General features: G+C 41.7%; 1 protein-coding gene across 3 annotated transcripts in view; it reads left to right on the top strand.

Moving 5' to 3' along the window:
- The window catches only part of LOC131249067 (MADS-box protein SOC1), a 99,747-nt gene that overhangs the window by 19,547 nt on the left and 53,276 nt on the right, over positions 1-26,924 (top strand). The window lies entirely within an intron of this gene.

Below are 26,924 nucleotides of genomic sequence, written 5' to 3' on the forward strand. Positions count from 1 at the left end.
CAATCTCAACCATAAAAAAACAAACATAAAAAAGCAAGATTAGAGTCCAAGGGGCCCAGATCTAAAAGATTCGATGGCCTGATCGACAAGATCCAACGGTCGGATCGACACAAAATAGAAATTCTATGACTAAAATGATCTCCTAAGCAACCCTCATGCATCGTCCCAAGGTAGGGTCTTCCTAATGCACGTCCAATGCATGTGGGGTCTTCAAAATGACTTGGCGGGCCCCATCTGGAACTTGTCTCCCATCCACAAAGAAAGTTGCGCTGACATGGGTGGTCGTCTCCGTCTTTGGTACACCCGAATAGGTCCTTTGATGTCCCCATCGTCACGTCTCGTTCTTGTACAAGGAATCCATCTCATCATTCATCGCAGTTTTTTACTTTTTGGCATATGACTCATCAAAAGCCTCCTGAAGAGTAGACATATCTCCCTAATTTGTAATGAGGGCAAATGCGACATTTGAGTCATCCTTATATCTCGCCGGTAATTTGTGATCCCTTGGTAGATTCTTTCTCACAGGTGACTGCTCCACCTACTCTTGTACCTCTATTTACGTTTTTGTATCAGCATGTGTCTCATTTGTGACTAACTGAACGTCCACAACCAACTTTTCTACCTATTGTTCATCCTTACGGAACAAGGATCCTTCGTCGAATTTGCCGTTACGACTAAAGATAAATTTTCGTTTGACTTGGTTATACTACCTGTATCCCTTCACACCACCACCTCATGCCATCACCGTAGCCGACAAAGATGTACTTTTTATAGCCCATTGGTTCAGCTTATCTCTCTCAACTGACGGTACATGAGAGTAAGCATCGCAACCAAATACTCGTAATCCCAAGTAGTGTACCTGCTAACCATTACACTTTCTTTGGAATTTTACATTTAATGGTCATAGAAGGGGATTGATTCACCAAATAACAAGCCGTGTTAATGGCCTTTGTCCATAATTCTTTGCCCAACCTAGCATTAAGAAAGCCTGATTTATGCTATGGTGTGTGGCACACTGTGTTGTGCCTCACAATCCCTTAATCTTTGCAATATCGATTGAACTCCTAATAAGTGAATTCCCTATCGTTATCTATCCCCAACACTTTTACCTTTCACCCTAATTGTTTTTCCACCAAGGCCTTCCACTACTTGAAGTTGGTGAAAACATCAGATTTATTTTTTATGAAATAAACCCACACTTTCTTATAATAGTCATCAATGAATGTGACAAACCATGATGACCTTTCACCAGAAATCATAGGCGTTGACCCTCATACATAAAAATGCACATAATAAAAAAACACCCTTGAAAACATGTTTTGCATACTTAAAAGATAACCTTGAATGTTTACTATATATACAATGCTCGCATATACTAAAATCATTACTTTTAAAAAATGTAATCAAACAACGGTTAGAAAGTACCCGCATATCCCGCTCGTTCATGTGGCCCAAGTGTGCATGCCACATATGTGCAAACGTAGAAACTGCTACAGACACTGTAGCTTCACTCGATGAAGTGCTCCCGATTAACATGTAAAGATGTCCATTCTTTTGCGCCTTCATGGCTATGTGTTCTCCCTTTGAAACTTCAAGGAGACAGTCAAATCCGGTGAATTTGCACTCAAGTGCCTTGAGTGCTCCTAGAGATATCAGGCTCTTCTTCAAATTAGGAACGTGTTTTACCTTGGTCAAGATACACTCCATGTCATTAAACATCTTGATGCACATTAATCCAACACTTGCAACTTTACAGGCATTATCATTGCCCATAAACACTTGGCCATCATTGCATTGGGTATAACTGGTGAACCAACTCCGACGAGAGGTCATGTGGTACGAAACCCCTGTATCCAAATATCCATTATTCTCGATCAAAGTACCTGAAGTTTGATGTGGTTAGTACGTCTCTACCGTTCGCTTCCTCACTGGATTCCGCAGTGTTGGGTTCCCTGAAAGAACTATTTGAATTCTCCTTATTCGACATAGGATTCTGACAATCTTTCTTCATTTGCCCAAGCATCCTACAATTCTAACACTTCCACTTGCCTTCGCCCTTGTCATTGGATTTGGACCTCGATCCTGAGAAACTACTGTCCCGCTCAGAATTTCTCCCCCTCATAACCAGTGCATTTGTAGAAGCACCCATTTCACCGTTTTTCGTTCTCATCGCGAGATAACGGTGTCGATGCTAATTGTCATTCTACCGGTGCACAAAGAGTACTTGAATGACCCACACGAAGCCGGGAGAGATTAATAATAAAAAAAATTCAATGACATTTGGTGCTACCAAACATAACATAAAATAATAAGAAAAGTAGGAAAAGATTAAGTATAAATTTATTGAAAGATTAATTATTTTTATTAAAAGTAAAAAAAATATAATAAATTATTGAAATTATTGATTCGTTTTAATGTTTTAGTGAAAAAGAACTTGTATTAGAAGTTATGTAGCACAATTTTCAAGAGCAAACGTAGCTGTTTGCAACTGTTAGAAACGAGAAATGAGGCGTTACCGTTATCCTTTCCTTTATGGAATATACATCTCACCACACTCGATTGTTCTCTACAAAAAGGCTCTTAATAAAGAAATCTTTTCTATTTCTTGTCAAACTCTATTTTATTTTAAAAGCCAAACACGCTAAAGCTGACATTCTTGAAACTAGTCAACAGCTGAAACCTTTTCTATTATCTCTTTTTTGGTCGAACTTTCCAATTCTCTCTCAACGGGCACTTATCGTATGGTTTAAAGAGAAATGCCCCAATGCTCTCGGGGCACTACAGGTTATAGTAGTCCTACTTGCATCAGTCCAATGGATTGATTTGAACCGTCCATTAATTCCAGAACACATTTCTAAGGCTGCAGTGCATTACTCACAATGATCTGATGATCTAATCCATCTCTAATTTGGCCTTATTTTCTATAGCCATCTTTTTATATCAACCCATATATGGTATGGCTATGATTGCCCGAATGCAATTCTTTAGACGCAATCCTCAACTGCTACATTGTATTCATCCCTGATAAGTAACCTGGATCTGTCCAAATAACACCATAATCTCACATGTTTTATAAAAAAATGCATAGGTAGGACGACGTATGGGAATGTTTACATTGGTAGTTTTTGCTAATATGTTGCTTGGCGGGAAAAATGGTGGGCCGTACCATGAATATCACCTGGAGCAAGCTTTTGGAGCAGTGAACTTGTTATGGGAACCACAACATGGGTCCCGTTGGACCATTTGCTGTCCATTGATTTCGATGGTGTAGGTCACCCCATGAAATGGACCATCCTGGTTTTCTCTATTTTTATATATTCCCTAAACTTGTGGTGCATCACATAGTGATGAATTTTGGTAGTTTCTAAGCTGATGAATTTCTTGGAATATTTCCAAATTCTGTGGTCTTTCTTAGGCTATCGATTTATTTATGATAGAGAAATTCTCAAGTCCAAACTACTAAGAATATGGCTATTAGTCATTGGCTAATTAATGTTATCAAATATGATGCAGAAAAAGAAAAGGGGTAGCTTGCTCAGGTGGGCCTCACCTTAACGTTTGTGTGAAATTTAAACGGACCATTAGGTATGTCACTCATGTTAGTCCCATGGCTCAAAAATCAACCCCATCTGTGATTTAGGTGGACCATATGATTAGAAAGAATATACAGGATAATGCTCACCTTCCAATTTGTTTCCCTTAGTGTGGCCTACTTGGATCACATATGGGTTTGTTGCTTGGGCCGCATGCCTATGGTAAGAGTGGATTTCATTCCATTATAATGGTGGGCCTTGTAAAAACCATGAGGGTAAGTTTTTCTCGTAAGTGTTTCCCCAAGTGTGGCTCACTTGAATCAAAGTTAACTTGATTTTTTTTTTTTTTTTTTAAAGCTCTAGGTCTAATTTGTGATTACATATTTGATAGTTAGAGTGGATTTGGAACTTACATAAACATCATAGTGGGCCTTATAAAAAATCAAGGGTGGGTGTTTGTCTCCCACTCGTTTGAAGAAATGGTGATGTATTCCACCAAAAAGAAGAAGAAGAAGAAAGAGTTCAAGCCCAATAGGTTAGACCACAAGGTATAGTCCACCAATATGATAACTTTCAGAGTATTAAGTGCATGTCACATCCATCCCTTTCATGAATTGATCGCCTGGTGCGATGGTTAGTCCTATCCGCACATTAAGTGACCAACACCATATAAAACAACTTGCGGAACATAGGTGTGGTCTACTTAATGAGTGGCTATTGTGGAATTTTTCAAAAGGTGATGCTCATGGTGGCGGCAACTCTGAGAAGAGTTGGATTCTATGTTCACATGAAAGTTGGACCTTAAACTAACAAGTTGGACCTTAAACTATGTAGTCAGCCTGTTGGACTTGAGACCTCGTTAAAAAGACAAAAAAATAATAATAACAACTGTACACTGGTCCTTGATTTTTAATAGGACCACTGAGATGTATATGTTACATACATTCCAAGCATTTGATGTGTAATCCCATATTAGGCTCAGAGCAAAAAAATCAGGATGACTTGTGACCTAGGGTGGCCACATCATGGGAAGCAAGGGGGAGAGAGACAACCACTCTTGATTTTATAGGGCCTACCATGATGATTATATGTAATTCACACCAACCATTAGATGCCATGCAAAAGTTTAGACTTGGGGCTAAAATATCATATCATTTGTGATTCAGGTGAGTCACATCATGGGAATAGTTGGGGAGACTTCCTCTTTTGATTTTTAAAACTTCCATTTTGATGATTATATGCAATCCACTCCAACCATTAGATGCCACACTAAAGCTTACGCGTTTGGCTAAAAAATTATGTCCATTTATGATTCAGGTGGGCCACATTAAGAGACAGTTTTGGAAGGTGAGCGTTGCCCTATATCATTTCTAATTATGTGATCCACTTGAATCATGAATTGAGCTAATTTTTGAACCATGCGCTTAACATTGGGTGACACACCTAGTGTTTATGGTGGATTTCACATAACACTAAGGAGGGGTCTACTAGAGGCAGTGACCCTATCTCTCCATAGTCATTATTAACATTAATTAGCATTAATTAATACCCAACTTTTAGGCTGGTTGAACTCCAGAGTTTCTCTTGATCATATAAGTAATATAAAAAAATTAAAGGTGCACATGCATATGCCATGATACCAAATTCTCACGCATTCCAAGTTGCAACAAATCTAACGGTTGGAACGGCCTTGTACATTCAGTACCATACAGCGCCATGCACCAAGACGGTCCGTGTCTGTGGTGACCTGCTCATCAAGATGCAAGAAAGTAAATGCAATCAGAGCCAACTAATTAATAAAATAACTCCCAGCATCCTTTTGCATCACTTCCCCAATGATATAAAACTTTTAACAAGGTCAACTAATTATAAAAGTTTTCCTAAACTATGGATTAATGGAAAAAATCGATGACAGGTAGAATAATAGGAACATAATCTATGCAAATCTTAGTTTTGGACCGTGTGGGATCTGCCTACTCAAATAAATACTTGTTAGTTACATATCCCCTAAGAGATGTGTGGAAACACTCTCTCTTAAGAAGTTTAACTAAGATAAGGAGAGAAAGGAGAGTGCATTGATGTTTATGAAAAAGCTGGCAATAAATTGTCCATCAGTTCCTTACACAATTTAAGATTGTGTTCTTCGGATTTTCTAGGTTTCAAACGTGGCTAAATTCCCATTGTTTGAACGCTTTGATTCTCCAAAAGTGGGATGCTTGTTTTCTTATTCTAGATTTGGGCCCCATGGTTTAACCAAACCATGGGGCCCATCACTCTTATATATCTAGGGTCCCTTGAGGCCGAAATTTGATCCTAAAGTGCAAGAGATTGTGGCTCGCTCCTTGATCTCCATTTTTGGATTTGATGAGGCTAATTGGGCCAGAAGTGAAATAATTCTGGTCAAAGATGTAGGTCTTTATGAGAACTGTTAATAACATTCTACCTTGGTTTGAACTAAATGATCCAAAGAGCAATCCGGTTGGGTATGACAATGGTCTCTATGTAGTGCGTTGAAAACATGGGCCTTCAAATGGTAAGATGATAGGTCATCTAAACACTATCCATGAGATTGGCTTAGAGTAGATGCTCCTTGCATCGCTCTACCGATTGAAAAACTTGCTCGCAATTTTTTTAAATTTTTTTTTTTTTCAGTCTTAAGGAGTCCTTGAGTAGCATGAGGTGCACACAAACATTGAATTCATACGACTCAACATCAATCAAATGCTATGGTTACCTTCCCTCCTAGGTTGCCTTGTTGGATACATGAATGATGCATTTAGGGTGGTCAGTGGATATCGACGGCATAGAATACAATGACAATGGATCATCAATGATGATGGGGATAAGGTGATGGTGGCCGTTGAGGTCAATGATGTCTTCTTGACAGCGATCAATGATGATTGGGTTGATTTCTTTGGGTTTTTTGGTCAGATATTGGTCATTAGCTATGGCCTAGAAATCAAACATTGTGATGGGGCACATCTTCACAATTGAATATTTGATCCATTTGGCAATGAACAACTTGGATAGGCTGAATGTTTATGACAATGGATGATGATGGTGTTGATTGTGAGCAATGGGTGGTGATTGTTGAAGTGATGGAAGACGAAGGATAAACTAGTACATGGAGTGACCACGTGAGGCGTGACTCCCTTTTGATACTATTTGTTAATGGTCGTTCATTTCATCAAAAACAACAAGCACACTCGTTTATGATGGTTGTGAAGATCAACAATCATGATTTTCGATTGATAAGCAATACTCAATTCTTTGAGCAACTAAACAAAAAATCATATTAATCATGTGATATGATCGCCTTGTGAGCGACTCAACATTGGAAAATAAAAACCAGGAAATCCAATGGATATAAAGCCTTCCTTCTCTTCTCCTCACACTAGAAGAAAATAATATAATTTCAAATGAGTCAATCAAACTATGGCTCTTATACATGAGTTATCTATTTACTAATAAAATAACAACCAAAATCCTTCCCCGCAACGTTTTCTTAGTAATGGTAGATGTATTGCACTCTTGAGAATGGAAACATATTGGGTATCACATGAGTAATATCAAATCTATTACGTAGTGTATTATTGTTTTTAGGAAACATTGGGAAATTGATAAAAATTTTTAATGGAACTTTATGAGAAGTTAAAAAAGACGTCATTACATGCCCAGAGGACAAAATATCAATAAAAAGAAGTGTAGTTAATAAGTTTCCTTTATGTAGGGTCCTAAATTATGCATGGTTTGACAGAAGCGATGCAACCATATTCATAATCAATTTCAAAGCAATTATAAATGTATGAAGATATATATGAAAATACAAGAAATACATTCAAAAGCTAAAGAAAAGAAATATACTTTTGATGTGCTCTCAATGCGCATGTGCGATTGTGTTGAAATGCATATGTATACCGTTGAATAAGACACAGTTGAGTAAGTTATAAAAGATAGTTCAATAGGAAAGGATATTGGGATCATTTTGATTTAGATCACTATTGCCGGTCATTATCATTGTTTGTCGCTGTTCCACTGCATCAGATCCGTTTGACCCTATTGCCAACTGAGATATGTGTAACGTGAAGACTACATTGCAGTTATTGTTTACTTCTGTATACGCTGTTGCTGCTGCTGTTCCTCCATTCAACCAAAACATTGTTGCTGTTATAATTACTGCTCATTTAGATCAAGCTGTTGTTGTCACTTTCGTTCATTAACAAGTGTTAATTCGATTCGGGGATCGGCATACGAAACTCATAATGTTCGGTTTGGGGTCTTGCACAATCATTCACCAACATACAAGTGACAAGGAGCAAACAGACCAAGGGCCGTTCTATTTCTCTGGATTTGTGTACATTCCAGGTGTGGTACAACACTGCCCTTAATTACATTCCAATGGAATACCCATTTATTCTAAAGCAAGGCTCAATGATCTGTCATGAATAGCATGATTTTAGCCTTGGCTAACAAAGTCGGTGGATTTGTTGTATCTCCTTCGTTACAACTCTGATTTCCAGAACCATCAGAAAGACAACTCGATGATCTATCAAACCGTCTCAAAACTAGAGCCATCAAGCTCATATGGCCCACCAAAAGTGGCCACAAAATGATCATAAGACATGAATCTTCTTAGCTTTCTCACCAAGTTTGCAATCTTGTGACGGGAAAGTCATAAATTCTGTCCTAACTCGGATTGATCTTGGACTTTTTAGAAAGACATTCGAATGAACTTCAAATCCTCAGAATGGTTCTAAACCCATTACCCAGAGTTTCAAGCTTGTTTCTCTTATGTGCGTAGCAACCTCCCCAGGTGCTTTTTGGAATCTTATAGTTCCAGGGATTCTACCTGTATCTGACTCATCCGGCCTCAGAAGGAGGTGGTCCTAGGCTCATTGGAAGGTAATTTCGATCACCTTTCCAATGGATCTAGCCTTGCTTCATTTTGATTCAGTTTCACCCTTTGTTTGTCAGTCCAAAATCAGGTTTGATCTGAAGACGGATATCTTTTTTGTGTTAACAATAAGAATTTATCTCTTTCTTTGATCGATGTGTCGAGGACAAGCTCTACGCCATGTTGATTTGATGGTGTTAATGCCGGTTAGCTACTGCTGGTTGTGGGTAATCACCATTCATCACTGATATTGGCAATCAGAAGATCCAGTTGGGATCCCTTTCACATGGTCCACTCACTGATTAAGACCATCAGCATTGTAGATCAGTGTCCCAATCTCAGATCTATGGTGTTTGATTTCAACAGGGAGAGATTTGTGGCCCAACTCTTCATGCCATGTGCCCGTATACGACCATTAATCGCTGTTTCTGGTCACTTCTTGCTGCTAAGGCTTACACCAGCCAAGATCATTGTCATCTCATCCTAGCTTAGGCATGCTCGCTGCTTGCTAACATCCAAAATGATGTTTGTTGATTGTTGAGCCTCATCACCAAGCCTCTCTAGGATTGCTGCTTGCTGATTGTTGGGCCAGTTGATCACTATTAAGCCTCATTACCATTTTCTGCCATTATTATCACTATTAGGTCCTAGTGTTATGGGCCTGCTAATCATCGTTGTCAAGATCATTGGCATTTAGACATTGGCCCGCTTGTTCATGTTGTGTTTCTGAGCTCGTGATATATCACATTAGGGCGCCATTCTGGCTATTTTCACTGGGCCCATCGGTTTGTTTACAGTGATCACTGATCATTGATCTCTTGATCATTTGCTGGACCTATCATCTCACTAATTGTTTCTCTGAAATTAGGCCCCACCTGTGCAGCTACATTGGGGGCCTCACATATGCCGATTACTATCAATATCAAAAGCCTAATCTAAATCTGTTTGTGGCTGCTACTGCTGTCCAATATCATGTTGCTAGATTTGGGTTTGTCTGTGGTCCATCCGGTTTGGTTCTATCTGGGATCGTTTTAATATCTGATATCTTCGTTGGTCGATGCAGTTGCTAAATGACATGCCGTATTGGTGAATGCTATTGATAGTGGCTGCCGACATATTACTATTTGGTCATTGTGATTGTGTGGCCCACCTTTTTTTGTACTGTTGTTATGGTCTTGCTCTCATCATCAGTTTCTGGCTCATATGGCTGATCAAGCGAGCAAAGAAACCGTTGATAGAAATATTGAAACAATCCACATTTCCACATCTTTGGCATTTCTTGCCATCTCAGGTAATGATCTTGCTACCTCCGTAGGATTGTCACTTTGGGTAATTAACTCATGAGCCACCGATTATATGATAGGTACATCATCCCCTCCTCACGTCTCTTGAAACATTTGTTGCTAACCCCTAGTCTTCCTAGCTAATGGATCTCCATATACTCTCCTTGGTCCGGGAGTAGCCTCATCCGGTCTTCACATTACCTTAAGTCTTGTATGTGCATGACTTTCCTCGTAGCCTATGATGCGTTAGTAAACTAACCAGTACGTCACATTGTTCCGTCTCTTTTTGTCAGTCACATTTCATGATCTTAAAACAAAGAAGATCATTGGTGGAGGGTGTGAAATGTGTGGATTATACTACCTGAAACCAACCTCAATTCATTCAAGTTGCCCTCAACGTCAACATCATTCACTACAATCACATGGTTGGTATGATAACCCCTTATTGACTTAAAAACTCTTGTTTCTAGTCATATGTCTCGTTTATCAAATGTGATGCCTGTCAATCGGCCATACACACCACTCACACTACCTGTTCGCTACTTCATCATAACCAAAGTTTATCTCTATTTGATTTGATTCATGATGATATTTGGGGTCTAATTCGAATAACTAATCTTCATAATTTTAAGTTTTTTGTTACGTTTATTGATGATTTTTTCGAAATGGCCTAGGTTTTATTATTATTATAAAAGATTAGTCAAAAGTATTACTTGTATCAAATTTTTTATTATGAGATTCGTACACATGTATACCACCAAAATCAAATGTCATCGATCCAACGATACACTTGAGTATCTCTCAACCCACTACCAAGAATTCCTACCGTTGGTTGTCATTATCCATTAGACATCTATTACTTGTACTCAATAGAATTGGGTTGATGAAAAGAAGAATCAATTGGTTTAACAGGCTCCTGGATCCCTCTGCTCCCTTCTCTCTTTTCATTCTATAGCTAGGCTCAGCTCAAGGATGCTTGTCAATTCTCGCTTGGATCCCCTCTCTTCAGCCCTCTCGTGTTGTTTCTGTACATTGTCTAGATGTTCCACATGATAGGCTTGGCCCGGATTCCTTTTTTGTTTGGGCTAGCTCGAATGACCGTACATCGCAAGTTCAATGAATTCAATCCATTAAAAAAAAAAAAAGGAGAAAAAAGAAAAAAAAAAAGAAAAGAAAAGAAAAGAAGAATCAATTTTTTCTTTAAAGTTGGACAGTACCTTCTTACTCCTATTCACGTTCCTAAATGTTTTTGGAACGTTGCCATACCTACAAAATGTCATCTTATTAATTAGATGCCCTCCTCTATTATTAATGAGCAAACTCCATTTTATGTGTTATTTCCCGAAGGTAAAGCCTTTCCCATACCTTCATGAGTGTTTGGTTATATCGTGTTTGTTCTTGCACTCAAGTCTTGGTGCAGATAAACTTGATGCATGTACCATCGAATATGCTTTCTTGCGTTAGTCTCTCACTCAGAAAGGGTAAAAATACTTTGAACCGTCATTCAATCAACTACTAGTGAGTGCAGATGTGACCTTCTTTGACAATACACTATTCTTTTCATCTTGCATCTATTTGCAGGGGGGAGATCTCTCTCCCACTCCTCGTGCCTCTGTTCTTCTGACTCAAACCATACCTTAGCATCTTAATGAGTTATTGGTCCCTAGTTCACGCTAATAACTATCTCCTTTGTAAGAGACTCCTGCAACACTGCCTCCACTTTCGGAACTCAACGTCCCCATTGCTCTTCGTATACGTATTTGTTCTTGTACCCTTCACACCCTTCACCCATATCTTTAAATTTGTTTCATATCATCATATACTTTCACCTTGCCCGTACCTTTGCCATGTCCTAGTCACAAGGGGCCCTTCCTACATCCCATTATTAGGTATTGGCACACCCTGGGTGGTGGAGAGATTATGGAAGAAGAAATTACTGTTATGCATCGGATAGACACTTGGGAACTGGTCCCTTTATAGTAAACGCTCAGTGTGGCACCGTCAGTGGATTTTCTTCATCAAATACCTACTTGATGGCTCGATCGAATGTCTAGAAGAAAGAGTGGTGGTAAAAGGATATGCTCAAACACCGTGCCTAGAGGAGACTACTGAGGAAATTTTCTAGCAATTGTTATATTGAACTCTATTTGGGTGTTGATTCCGGTGGCTGCAAATAGATCTTGGCCGTAGAAAAATCTCTCCCCTTGTTTTCTCTTCCTTATCCTTTCTCTTGCTTTCTTCTTCTTCTCTAACAACTTTACAGGCCATGCCTTAAACGTGCAGAGTTGCGTGACGACTCCAGGCCATGATCTCTATTTCGATGGGGCTAACCATAGTATTTCTCTTTTATGCACCAATAATACTTTGCCTAGGTCATAGTAGAATAATTCCAGTGGAAATACTATTTGACATATCGCTGATACTCTTCCTCTCTGAACTAGATCTGCATGTCCATCTGTCGGTTCCATGCAGTCATCACCGTCTATAGTGGATATGGATCTGGAGCTAGATATGGGGTGGGTATATATAAAATTCCTGAACACATTTGCTAATAGCCATAAATTAGATATCCCTATCCATAAGCGGAAGCATACTTTTTGCCCATTGTCAAATCATTTGTGTGGTAACCACTAGTGTTGCTTGTTGCATATCCTTACAATCCATAATCACATTGTGGCTCAAAACTAGAGTTGCCCTGCCCACAATATAGGATGAGAACCATGGACAATAGCATATGGAACAATGTGGATGGTATCTAAACCTTAGGATTTTATATTTGGCAACCATGTCACGTATCTTACAACCTGATACTCGATTATAAGTCATAGGGATGAAAAGAAGATAGAAAACTTAGCTTGATCCGAAACTAGGTGAGAGACACTGTGAACTTTGAGGTTTGGGAGCAAGTTTACATTGCGCCCAATGGGGTGGCCCATTTGAGTATTTTATGGGGATGAAATTTTTTATATATGGTTAAATAAGAATGTTAACCCCCGATGGACAGTGGATTGACATATACAATGTGGTGGCCTCCTAGAACTTCAGGTCTTAGCCATTGGAAGAAAAAAAAACCCTAGAGAATCAGAGGGCACTCGAGAGAGCGTGCCCACCCTAGAGATCATCGATGTCCTTTTCCGGCACCCGCGGAATCGGCCCATTCGGTGGTTTCTCTCTGTTCATTGGCAACCTCCCATTCGACTGCTCCCAGGAAGACTTATTCAAGATCTTCCAACGGTATGGAAAGGTGGCGGAAGTTTTCTTCCCCAAATTTCCTGGCACCATTCAATCGAGAGGCTTTGCATTTGTGAGATTCTGGTACGAAGATGATACAAGAGCTGCTAAAGGAGTTCTGGATGGTCACCGGATTGATGGGAGAATAGTCACCGTGAAAGATGCCAAACCCTGCCTGGCCCACCCCAAACCTGGAAATTTGTTTTCCAATTCTTCCCCCCCCCCCAACTATACCTCCTGCAAGAAGAAGTTGGGAGAAAGTTCCAAATACTGCTCCCTGTGTCCCTAGAGGAGATGCGCCAACTGTGGCGGACGGTCGGGTGGTGCAGAGAAAACTCAAACAGCTTGAGCTCGGATTGATTGCTACGGCCGAATCCACCTCCATTTTGATTCTTTAGCTCATTGACACTCTAAGGTCATCTCCATTCGCGGCTTCTTCGATTGATGTGGCTCGCCTCTCAGGTATTCATTTCCAGATAGTTTTCAAATAGAAATTTGAGCTGTCCGATTTCCTAGTTAATCTGACCCTAGCCAATGATATGGGTTTGGTGAACGTGGAACCTTGGTCCCCCAGATTTAACCCAATCGGCGAGGGGTGTTGGATCCGACTACAAGGTATTCCAGCACATGCCTGGTCAGAATCGATCATCGTTGATCTGGCGAATGCATTCGGGAGCGTATTGCAAATTGACATGAACACGAAATTCAGAATATTCTAGATGTTCGCGACAGTCAAAATCAGAAGGAATCCTTAGATAGATATCAACAAACAGATTCTGCTCCAGGTGGCTGGATTGATATTTCTCATCTCGGCCAGATTGGAAATGGACATCATGGGCACTGATCGCCCTTCCTAGGCCCCCTGTCAGACGGTTCAGGTAGATAGTGGCAGTGATTCTGATGGGATCTCGTTAGTTCCCCACTCTATTGATCCAGAGCCTAGTCGTTGAACGTCTTTTGATCCACAGCACGGAGGATTATCAGGAGTCTCGCTCCCCCACTCGCCCACCAAGTGTTCGACATAATGCCTGGGCCAGACTGAACTCCAGGACAGAGTCGCCTACAGGGGATAGGGCTATCCCTTAGCAAGAGCTTGTCCCAATGCTTCCCCCGCCTACTACCCCTGCCTCCGAGCATCTAACACCTACCCATTTCTTCTCCTCGAGCAGTAAGCAGGTCGCAAACCGTAGTGACGAGCCCGATTCAGGAGACATATTTCCAATGCGATATTTTATCTTGCCAAGCTCCCTGCCCTTGGCAGATGACGATACCAATTCCAAGACTAATGGGGATCCTGATCGTTCCCATTCGGTGTCTCCTAAGCACCATCTGTTCGCCTTGTCCCAACCCTTGAGTATGGTCAGACCTGCCCAACCCAGCGCCCCATCTCCCAGACCTCAGCCAACGGCTAGTCCATCAGGGTCCCGAGAACTTGAGCAGCACCATACCTGCCTCGCATCTAGCGTTCCCTCATCTCCTCGACCCCTTAGAGGGCCTTTGGAAGTGGACCTATCCCCTTTCTTTGAGCGGATAAGGCCACTTGGAGGCCTGAAAGAGGAAACCTTATACCAACAATCTCCCAGCTCTAACAATCAAGCGGCCAGAACCACACCCCAACTGGTCCTTCCCCAAGTCAGGGACCTTGCATCCCAGGTGATCAGTAGGCAATCTAACTCCCCCAAGCCAGCTTCTCCAAATCAGGGGGTTCCTGATAACAGCCTTCCTTCAATTGTGGAGCAACAGCCAGCGTTTAATCATTCTACTCGGCAATCTCTTGAGACTCCAGGCCCTCAAACCTCTTCAGGGAGAGAGCTTGCGCCTCATTGGATAATTCTCCCACAGCATCAGTCCAAGGAGATAAGTTATTCTAACTCCAAGCAGTTTAAATTTCCTTCAAATATCTGAGGGCCAGGTGCGATTAGGAGATCCTTCTCAGCAGGTAACTCCCCGCTGGGGGCGTCGGTTGAGAATCAGAAAGCAGCTCTAGCCAAATCTTTATTTGTGCGGTCTATGGAACTAAGAAGCCCTGAGACTCTTCTTAGGGAAGATGAGGAGGATCAATTCCATCTCACATCGACCTCTCTCTCAATTAGCCATGGAAGAGGCCTTCCCCTAGACCGTTGAGGATTGCGATGCTGATTAGGTGATGATGGATGACTGCTCAACCATCCCTGCCTCAGGCGCAGATCTGCAACAAGGAGATGAAACTCTCCGGATTATGCCTCAAATTGAAATTGGCACCAAAATCAAGGATTCAATCAGGACCAAAGTTAGAAGGAAGAACCAGAAATTCAGAACAGGGATATGGCTAACATGAAAGAAGGCGAGTGGTATTGCAGATTGAGGAAATTGCAGAGACGGGCTGTCAACTCTGGTTGTGTAACTAATGGATAGCATCATCATTTGGAATGCTCGAGGTGTGGGTAATCAATCTACGATCAGAACTTTGACTCGCATCATTTGTAAATCCAACCCTTGGGTTGTTGCTATCTTGGAACCCATGCTTCCAGACTCTAGAAGAGTGAGCGTAGGCCTAAAGCTTGGTTTCCACTCCTCCTTTTCCAACGCAGACGAAGGCAGCAAGATCTGGGTATTCAGCAACAACAATCTTAACATTTCGGTCTTCTCTTCCTCTTCTCAAATGCTCTCTGAATATAGGTATTCCTAACCTCCTCAATAATATACTGTTATCCATTGTATATGCCAAATGTGATAGGTTCCATCGTCATCTTCTCTGGGAAGATATGGTCACGGTAAGCAGGACTTATCAGGGCCCTTGAGCCGTAGGGGGTGACTTCAACGCGCTGATGTTAGTGGTGGAACGTATGGGGTGCCGCACCAATGATTAGGCTAGTTGCTCGGATTTCTTGGAAGCTGTGAACACATCTTGGTTTGTGTGATGTGGGTTTTACAGGGAATAGGTTCACTTGGTCGAACAATCAGTCCGGGGCATCGTGTAGTGGGCTAGGCTGGACAGAGTGCTCGTTAATGGAGAGTGACTTAATCTTTGGCAGCAGTTCGGGGTGGACTACCTGCCTCGAGCAAGCTCTGATCATGCTCCTTTGTCTGCTATTCGCTAGGCCCACCCAATCGTCTCCTAGACCTTTCAGGTTCTAGAGAATGTGGACCTTGCATTCCGACTTCCAAGACGTGATCAAGAAGGCCTGGGAAGAGGATTTCTCTTCTCAGCCGCTGATAAACCTTCAGCTGAAACTCAAAAGAACCAAGCAAGCTCTCAAATCCTGGAACAGAGACATGTTTGGCAATGTCTCCTCTCGAGTCCAGGCTGCAGCGGCGCACCTGAATAGCCTGGAAAATCATTGGCAGTTGAATCCGGCAGATGATCTTTCTAATGAGATCCAGATTGCGAGGCAACAACTAGAGCAAGCTAAGCTGATGGAAGAGGTATTTTGGAAACAAAAGTCTAGGATTTCTGGATCCAGGAGGGAGATCGAAACACTAAGTTCTTCCACTTTTTAGCGCAAGAGAGATCCGGCGTGCTTTCATCAGTTCAACAGCAGGCGATAACGACCAAGTTATAACGGACCAGGTAGAAATAAAAGCTGAAGTAGTTAATTTTTTCCAAATGGCTTTCGAAGCGGACCCTTCCATCATCCCTTCAGACCTCTCTACTTTCATCCCACATCTGGTAAATTCTCAGGATAATGAAAGCCTTCCCCCCCCCCCCCAAGAGGAGGTCAAGCTAGCGATTTCTACAATGCCATTAGATGGAGCGCTCGGCCCAGATGGATTTTCAGCAGCATTCTTCTCCTCTTGCTGGTCCATCATTGGTCAGGATCTCCATAAAGTGGCTACTTCCTGGTTTCTTGGGGACCCTATGTTGAGAGCGTTCTCCTCAACCCTCATATGTCTCATCCCCAAGTCGTCTTCGACATTCTGTTGGAGAGACTTTCGCCTGATTAGTTTGTGTAATGTTGTGCACAAAATGCTGTAAAAAATCCTTGCCAACAGGCTGAGTCTACTTCTCCCCAAAATCATTTCGGGCGAGCAAGTGGCGTTCATTATAGGCCGCTCCATTGTAGAAAATGTGGCACTGGCCCAAGAAATGGTTAGGGGCCTCAATAGGAAGGTTCGTGGATGGAATTTGATGCTCAATATTGATCTCGAGAAGGCTTATGACAGGGTCGACTGGTCTTTTCTGAAAGGTGTGCTGGCTTATTTCGGTTTCAATACCACTTCTATCGCCCTGTTCGAGGTGTGTTGGTCCAACAACTGGTTTTCTGTCTTGATCAATGGGGACTCTTCTGGCTACTTCGAGTCCTCCCGCGGTTTGAGACAGGGAGATCTTATATCACCGGGTTTGTTTGTTATTGCAGCGGAAGTTCTGAGCAGAGGGTTCAAAGCGTTAATGCAATCTGGGACCGGAAATCGTTTTCACCTCCATAGGGGCTTCCTGGTCATATCTCACCTCCTTTTCGCCAACGACACACTCTTGTTCATTAATGGCAGCCTCTCGTCCATTCAGGCCACTAAAAATTTCCTGCAGTCCTTGCAAGCTTCCTCGGGTCAGCAAATCAATTTTAGAAAGAGCTCTTTCTTGTGTTCGGATAATTTGGCAGCAAGCAGGGTTAGAAGAATTGAGGTTATGTTAAGAATCCCCAGGGCCTCCTCGTCCTCTCGGTATCTTGGAGTGCCGATTATTAGGGGACGCGCGAAGGCTTCTCATTTCAGATTCCTGATTGACAAAATTAGTAACAGAATTAATGGATGGAAAACCAGGCATCTCTCCTTGGTGGGGGGGGGGGGGGGGGGAGGGTGGTACTCTCATCAGGCACATGTTGGGGAGTATTCCCATCCACGTTATGGCTGCAACGCAGGTGTCAAAATCTCTCCTTCAGACTCTTGAAAAGATATTTGCCAATTTTTCTGGGGATGGGCGGACGGAAATAGGAAGCTCCACTGGGTCAATTGGCAGTCCATCTCCAGGCCGTTGATGGAAGGGGGTCTTGGAATTAGATCTCTTATTGAGATGATGTCAGCGCCAAGGTGTCCCGTATCGGTATCGGTTGGCGTAACGGTGACCTCCAAAACCATAATGGCGATACGGGGGCGTAACGGCCCGTAACGACGCAAATTTTATTTTATTTTTGCCAAAAAAATATAGATTAAATTCGGAATATTCTAAGCATTCTAAATATGCATTCATTTATAAATTGGAACATGTTTATGGTGGTGTAACGGTCTACTCTTTGGTGAGAAGTTGTATCAGACCGTCTGATGAATTTATGAACCAGATAACCTGAATTTGACTACAAAATTCATATATTTAAATTTTCTAACTATCTACTATCAATGATAGATATATTAGAATGAATGTAATATGAAAATATCTTACATTAGGTGTTTGCAATTATTTTTGAGGAATTTCTCGAACATACCTGTGGTCCTGTGCAGTGTGGTGCACGTGACTGTGATAGTGTGATTCCTGAAAAATAAAATTAGTAGTGTTTGATATACTCCCCTGTAACTTGATTAAGGATTACTTGATTGGTTGTCAGGGGAGCTATTTTAAATACAAGTTCGACAGTGTCAAGTGTGCATGGCTTCTTGCAATAATACTACTGTGAGTTGTTTGCTGCAAATACTTACCTTAATACAAATAAATACTGACAATCACAAGTCACCACCAAAATAAAAATCTGCTTTTTTGTGGTTGCTTCTGAGGCTGTCCAATAGGTGTAGGTGCTGCATATCCATAATATCCAGTGCCAGAAGGAAATACTAGATCAACGAAACCAGAGGATGACTGATCCTAACGAGTATTTACTCGGGCAGTGAAAATTCAAGATGTTATGACGAGCCTCCCCGTAATGACTGTTGAGCAATGTTATTAACAACTTGCCTATTATATGTGTTTGATTGAGAGTGACAAACCCAAACAGACCGAAGGACACATGTAATGAGCCGCTACGGCAGTGTTCACTCCCCAAGTATAGGGTTGTGATGTAGTAATAAACTCGGTGAGACCGAGGTCGAATCCCAAGGGACTGATACCTGTATGTTATCTGAAACTAAGTAGAAGGAGAACTAGATTAAGATGAAATCTAAATCGAATGATTTTTGAGGAATGATAGTGAAATACTAAGCTAAAACTTAATGAATTTAGAAGAAGGAAACTAGGGATTCAGAGGATCCACTTGTAGAGATCAGGGAGATCTTATGCCTGCATCAAGAATTATGGAATTTAAACTGAACTTCCGTTGATATAGTTGTCAAGAAGTGAAAGGTATATGAATTAGAATGGATTCCATCATCAAACCATGCCCAGGAGACAAAGCAAACAACAGAATTACATTAATTACCAACCAATCAACAATGCATGAAGGTTAGGAAGGGTACCGTCATCCGACCATGCCCATGAGACGATGGCGAACAACAGGGCTTCCTGACGTCATAAACATAAAAAGGAGAAAGAAATACTCAAAGCCATTGCAGATCTATTGTAATTTCAGTCACAACAAACCATTAAAAACTAAAAGTATTCCCTTAATTTAACCGCAATCAAGGTAGTTCAACAATATAAATTAAATCAACGGCATAAGGTAAAGTCTCCCATCATGTTACAAGCTTCACCTCTTAGCCCTAGCTAAGAGGTTTTAGCCAAACATGATTAGGCTAATAACCTTAGGAATCATGAGAGAAAAGAAGGAAACAAAAAACAACAGCCAGAGAATAAGAAGAAGAAAAAGAAAATAAGGAAAACTAAAGGAGTTCCCTGTCTTCTCCTTCAATCGTCCAAGCCCGCCCCCAAGCTCACGTGCAACCACCTCCTCCCCCTGGCGTGTCCTCTCTCTCCCTTTTATAGGTGAAGGAAGCCGGTTGGTTTGCTGGAGTGCGAAACACCTGGAGTCGGTGCGGAAAGTCGGGCGTTTATGCGAAGAGAACGCAAGACTGTTTACTTTTCGGACTGTTTTGGAATGGATGGCCATCGATCTCCTTTTTCGGCCTTCATGGTGATGGTCACGGCTCCATGTTGATGAGTTTGAACGGTTTGGATTGCTGATCCGATCGCAATCTTGATCAAGGAACGGCCCGGCAGTCCCGGTTTCCCGGACGCAGAGCCTTCGCACTTCCTTGCGCTGTGCTGATGGTGGGGCGCGGGATCGATGTCTTTAGGAAAATCCGCTCTGTCTACTGAATGAAGATTGAAAAACCAGGTGGGAATGGCTGGTTTCGGATCAAAATCGATGTGGTCCATGGATGTTTTCATTTAGCTGTCCATTCCACGTTTGGGCAGTTAAGGATCAATATCTGCTATACATTGAAATTCTGTCACCTAGGACTTGGTGAGCAGGCCTTTATGGATCCGATGAATGGCTTGGATTCTTCATATGGACAATGGGTGGGGCCCACAGCATCAACCGACGATGACAGCGTATTTCGCTGTAACGGCAGTTGCCGTTTTGGAGAAGGAAGTTGGTCAAAACCGACTTTGACCAAGTTTCTCAATCCGGTGCACGTTGAGTGCACATACACTCTGTACACATGTGATGCTCATGGGCCATCATCATGATGGTCGTGAGAAATCCGTTCCGTCCATCCATTTTGTCATATCATTTAAACCATCCAGACCAATTTTGAAGCATATCCAGATATCAGGTGGGCCCCACATAACGATTAAAGGGGCTGATCTGTCCGTTGGGCCACTTTTGGAGGGATGTGAGGGTTGAAATTCGACATTTACGGTTAATTTGTGGGCCTCTGGCCATGTATGAAGTTTTGAGCTGAACGGACGGTGGGAACCCCGTGATCTTGCATTCTGGCCGACTTTCAGGCCGCTTGAGTTTCAATTTCTCGATTTTCGCGGATTCCTGGCGTGTAATTCCGTCGATCTTGGTCCCTTGGAGTCCGTCCCTTGCCTTGATGCATTCTGAACGTTAAATCCATGCTTTTAGCATCCCGATCCAATCCCAGCTTGCAATTCCACCTTGTAACAGAAACATGATTAAAATGGGTTGTTAAACGGTACCATGTTCATAAATCCAGGCAATAACTGGGTCTGATATGCAATATTTGACCCTCAACACAACCCCCAACCAGCATTTTGCTAGTCCCGAGCAAAATATGCGAAAAGTAAGTTGAGAATTACAAAACAATTTCTATAAACTCGAGTGATTTTTGCAGAATAATCCAGATATGAGAATTCTCGGATTCATGAATGCTGGGTATTACTTTCTCCTTGACTCAGGCGCACGATAAACTTCATAATCAAGTTCAAAGTATTATTTCAGGAATTAGAAAAATTCTAAACATTGAATTCCATGGATGTATAGTCTAATCTCGACTTATCAACATTAAGATTCACCTCTCTATTTAAAGATATTCTTGGTAACCAATAAGAGAATTCACGATAACCCAACTTTGCCTTACACATTATCTTTTTATTCTTTTAATTTTTGATTGATTTTTTTTTTTCATTAAAAGTAACCCTAAGAGGGGAATCGAATCCTCACTTACAGGGAGCAAACCTATGGTAAAGACTGTACACCCAAATCTTTTTCAAATATCATCCATGGGGAATCGAATCCTCACTTATAGGGAGCAAACCTATGGTAAAGACTGTTTGCCCAATCCATTCAATTTTCTCAAGTTGGTTCCTTTCATGTTTAGTGATTACCAAGTTAATCTTTCAATATCGAATTGAACCCTTAATGTGCAAGCGAGATGTGTTTTGTGAAATCATGATTCAATCAATATTTAAAACTTCTAATCATGGATTGACAATTCAAACTTAAATGTGAAATCTAAAAGATACTGAGTCCACGAGTCATAAATTACCAACATTACGTATCTTGAATTCTAAATCCAAGATGGTTGTCAAAATCACTTCGAATTCACAAAAATGTCAGAAGAATTTTTGAAAAATTTCACAATTTTTCCTCAAGACCAAGAAAACACTGATTAGATAACCTAATCTCCTACCCCCAACCTAAAATTTACATTGTCCTCAATGTAAAAGAAATAAGCATGCAATGCACATGGGACAACAAAAATATAAGAGGAGTGATGGAAAGATAGTACCTGGACGAAAGAATCAAAAGGCTTTCCAAAGATATCTACGTAAGATTGGGTCAGCACAAGAGAGAAACCAACAGAAGTAAAATAAAAATAACAAAAATGAAATCCTACCTACACTACTTTCGCAGGTACTCTCGATTGCATTTAGCGTATGCAACAAGCCTTTAAACCCCTAGGTTGCTCCTAGTGGACGAGTTGTAGTCTCGTGAGGGTTTGCAGCAATGTTACCCACAAACATTGAACTAACTAGGAAAATGAAACAAAAAGAAAAGCTGGGTTGGATCCCAGGAGCGCTAAGTTTACCTTCTATCCTAAAACAGCAGAAAGGAAACTATTCTAGTCATATGAAAACAGGAAACCTACCTATACCTCCATCAGACTAGGAGATCAATTCTGGTAAACAGGATCAGTCAGAGGTATGGACATGTCCTCTGAATCAAATTTCTTGACAAATGGCTTTAAGCGATGTCCATTTATTTTAAACTCCTTGCCATTGTCAGGATCTCTTATCTCAACGGCCCCATGAGGATACGCAGTGACCACAATGTAAGGGCCGGTCCAAAGAGATCGAAGCTTATCTGGAAAGAGATGTAATCGAGAATTATACAAAAGGACTTTCTGACCATGTGTGAATGATTTTCGTAAAATACGTTGGTCATGAAATGCCTTCATTCTGTCTTTATAAATTCTCGAGTTCTCGTATGCATCGTTCCGGATTTCTTCAAGTTCATTTAGTTGTAGTTTACGTAGCGAGCCAGCGTTGTCCAGATTGAAATTAAGATTTTTGATCGCCCAGTACGCTTTATGTTCCAACTCCACAGGCAAGTGACAAGCTTTCCCATAGACAAGTCTAAAGGGAGACATTCCAATAGGGGTTTTAAAAGCAGTACGGTATGCCCGTAAGGCATCGGTTAATCGAATTGACCAATCCTTACGATCAGGGTTAACCGTTTTCTCCAGGATATGTTTGATCTCCCTATTGGAAATCTCAGCTTGTTCACTTGTCTGTGGATGGTATGGGATGCTCACCTTATGAGAGATACCGTATTTCTTCATTAAGCTCTCGAATGGGCTATTACAAAAGTGTAAGCCCCCATCACTAATGATGGCTCGAGGCGTCCCAAACCGCGAAAGGATGTTCTCTTTTAGGAATTTAATGACCGTGCGATGGTCATTAGTTCGACATGGAATCGCTTCGACCCATTTAGTGACATAATCCACGGCGAGCAAAATATACAGATTTCCAAATGATTGGGGAAATGGTCCCATGAAATCAATGCCCCAGCACTCAAATGCTTCTATGATAAGGATGAGATTCAAAGGCATCATATTTCGACGGGACAATGCTCCCAATTTTTGACAACGTTCACAAGCCTTGCAAAACTCATGAGTGTCCCTGAACATAGTGGGCCAATAAAAGCACACTGTAAAATCTTGGCCGTGGTCTTTTTAGCAGAAAAGTGACCACAGGCCTGTGAGTGACAGAAGGAGATGACACTCTGATGCTCATCATCTGGCACACATCTCCTTAGGATCTGGTCTGGGCAATATTTAAACAAATATGGATCGTCCCAGAAAAAGTTGCGCACCTTGGTGAAAAATTTCTTCTTATCTTGCGCAGTTCAATGTGTCGGTATGGAACCTGTGGCAAGATAATTAGCAATATCAGCGAACCAAGGTGAATGGGAGACTCTGAACAATTGTTCATCAGGGAACGTGTCATTGATATGGGTCGCCTCAGGGGAATCAGAGGTATTAAGGCGAGACAGATGATCGGCCACTACGTTCTCTACTCCCTTTTTATCTTTAATTTCCAAATCAAATTCTTGGAGTAGAAGGATCCATCGTATCAGGCGGGGCTTAGAATCATTCTTAGAAAGAAGATACTTCAGTGCCGTATGATCTGTATAGATAATGATCTTGGATCCAATTAGGTAGGACCTAAATTTGTCCAAGGCGAACACTACGGCTAAGAGTTCTTTTTCCGTAGTTGAGTAGTTCACTTGGGCCGGATTTAAAGTCCTACTCGCGTAATGGATGACGTAGGGTCTCTTATCTTTTCTCTGGCCTAGAACTGCTCCAAGAGCATAATCAGAAGCGTCGCACATAAGTTAAAAAGGAAGGCTCTAGTCGGGTGGCTGCATGATAGGTGCAGTGGTTAACATGCCCTTAAGCTTGGTGAAAGCTTCCTGGCATTGCTCAGTCCACTCGTACGGAGCATCCTTTTGAAGAAGATTACATAAAGGACGAGAGAGGAGACTAAAGTCCTTTATGAATCGCCTGTAAAATCCTGCGTGTCTTAAGAAGGATCGCACGTCTCTGATGTTCTTGGGTGGAGGTAGGTTAGAGATAAGATCGATTTTTGCCTTATCTACCTCGATTCCCTTGGACGAGATGATATGCCCAAGGACAATTCCCTTCTGAACCATGAAATGACACTTCTCCCAATTAAGTACCAAGTTCTTTTCTTCACATCTTTTCAGCACACATTTAAGACTTTCCAAGCACTTGCTGAAAGATGGACCGTAAATAGAGAAATCGTCCATGAAGACCTCTAGATATTGTCTCACTATATCAGAAAAGATACTAAGCATACATCGCTGAAAGGTGGCAGGGGCATTACATAGTCCGAATGGCATCCTTCGGTAGGCAAAGGTGCCGTAGGGACATGTAAATGTGGTCTTTTCCTGGTCTTCAGGGGCTATCTCTATCTGGTTGTAGCCCGAATACCCGTCAAGGAAACTGTAATAGGAATGACCAGCTAACCTTTCCAGGATCTGATCAATGAATGGTAAAGGAAAGTGGTCTTTCCTCGTGACGTTATTCAACTTCCTGTAGTCAATGCACATTCTCCAACCAGTAGTGACTCTAGTTGGCACGAGTTCATTATTAGCATTGGCTACGATGGTGATTCCGGACTTCTTAGGGACCACTTGAGTTGGACTCACCCATTGACTATCAGATATAGGGTATATGATACCCACGTCCAATAGTTTAAGAACCTCGGCCTTAACCACTTCCTTCATGTTTGGATTTAGTCTACGTTGTGGTTGCCGAGCGGTTTTTACATTATCCTCAAGATATATGCGGTGAGTACAAATCTAGGGATCGATTCCCTTGAGGTCCGCTATCGTCCATCCCAGGGCTCCTTTATGCTCAATGAGAGTAGATATGAGCATACTCTCCTGTTCTTTCTCCAGGTGGGCAGAGATCACCACCGGGTATGTCTCATCTTGACCTAAATAGGCATATTTCAAATCAGAGGGCAAAGGTTTTAAGTCAAGCTTCGGCGGCATGAGGTTAGACGGTAGAGGCACTACATCGGTTTGTGGCAATTCTTCAAATTGTGGCCTCCACCGGTTAACTTCAAGTACCGGTGCAGTATCAAGCAAGGCGCATGTCTCCCTAATCATGTCATCATCAAAATCATGGGAGTGGGCCAGGCACGTCTCTAGATGGTCGGAAGATAAGGTTAGAGGTGTCGTGTCTTCCATGAAAGAGTCAATCATGTTAATGTCGTGGAAATCGTCATCATCCTCTGCGTTGTTGCCGTTATTGAAAAAGATGTTTGACTCCAATGTCAAATTTCCAAAAGACATAATCATGACACCATTCCTGCAATTGATAATTGCATTTGACGTGGCAAGGAATGGGCGACCAAGAATGACGGGAATCTGAGTGCTCATGTTATTGATGGGTTCGGTGTCCAGGATGATAAAATCTATAGGCTAGTAAAATCTATCGACCTGGACTAACACATCCTCAATTATTCCTCTTGGTACACGAACAGAGCGATCAGCAAGTTGTAGTGTGGTCAGGGTGGGTTTTATCTCACCCAAATCTAACTGTTTGTATACCGAGTAGGGAATCAGATTTACGCTCGCTCCTAAGTCAAGAAGTGCGTGATCAATTCGATGGTTCCCGATTACACATGATATAGTTGGGCTACCGGGATCCTTGAATTTCTGCGGCACGTCTTGCTTCAGGATGGCACTCACTTTCTCAGTCAAGAAGATTTTCTTTTGAATACTTTGCCGTCTTTTGGTCGTGCATAAGTCTTTCAGAAATTTGGCATATGAAGGAATCTGTTTCACGACATCAAGTAGAGGAATGTTAACTTTCACTTGTTTCAACACCTCTAGAATATCCTGAGAGTTAGAAAGACGTTTTGGTGCAACCAACCGTTGGGGGAACGGAGCAACTGGCTTCTATAGAAGTTCCGGTTCTAATTTATGTGGGGCATCACTAGATCCATCATTGTTGTCCTCTTCTGGTTCTTGAGGCTTTTCGGGCCTAACCGGAAGAGTTTTATCAATGATCTTTCCACTCGTAAGAGTGGTGATGGATTTAGCGTGCCCCATCTGATTTGAAGAGCTGGGATCATTAATCTCGTACTGCGGTTTAGGATTGGGGAGAGGTTGTGCAGGAAGCATCCTCTTTTCTATAACCGTCATACGAGAATCCATCTTTTGCATAAAATCTGTAATTCCCCGCATTGCTTGAGCCAACTCTTGTATGGAATTTTGAACCAGTTCCTCTTGAGGTTTCACTTGATTTGGATTTTGATTGAAGAAACCTTGAGGGGTAGCCGTTTGTCCATTCCTCCAACTAAAGTTTGGATGATTTTTCCAACCAGGATTGTATGTATTGGAGTTAGGTCCAGTAAAAGGTCTTTGATAGTTGTTTACGGCATTAGCTTGTTCATTCAATACTCCTCGAAAGGCGGGTATTGTAGGACAATTTTCAGTTGTATGAATGTTGCAATCACAGATGCCGCAAACAATTTCATTAACCTTATCCTTCTTTCCTTCCATGGCCTCAACTTTCCTTATGAGCGTAGTCACTTTACACTTGAGATCATCCTCTTCTTTCAAGAGATATAATCCACCTTTCTCCTTTAATTGAGTCGGCCTAGACGTGGTGTTCAACTTTGGGTAATAGTCC

This window comes from Magnolia sinica, chromosome 6 (genome assembly GCF_029962835.1).
Source record: "Magnolia sinica isolate HGM2019 chromosome 6, MsV1, whole genome shotgun sequence".
NCBI lineage: Eukaryota > Viridiplantae > Streptophyta > Magnoliopsida > Magnoliales > Magnoliaceae > Magnolia > Magnolia sinica.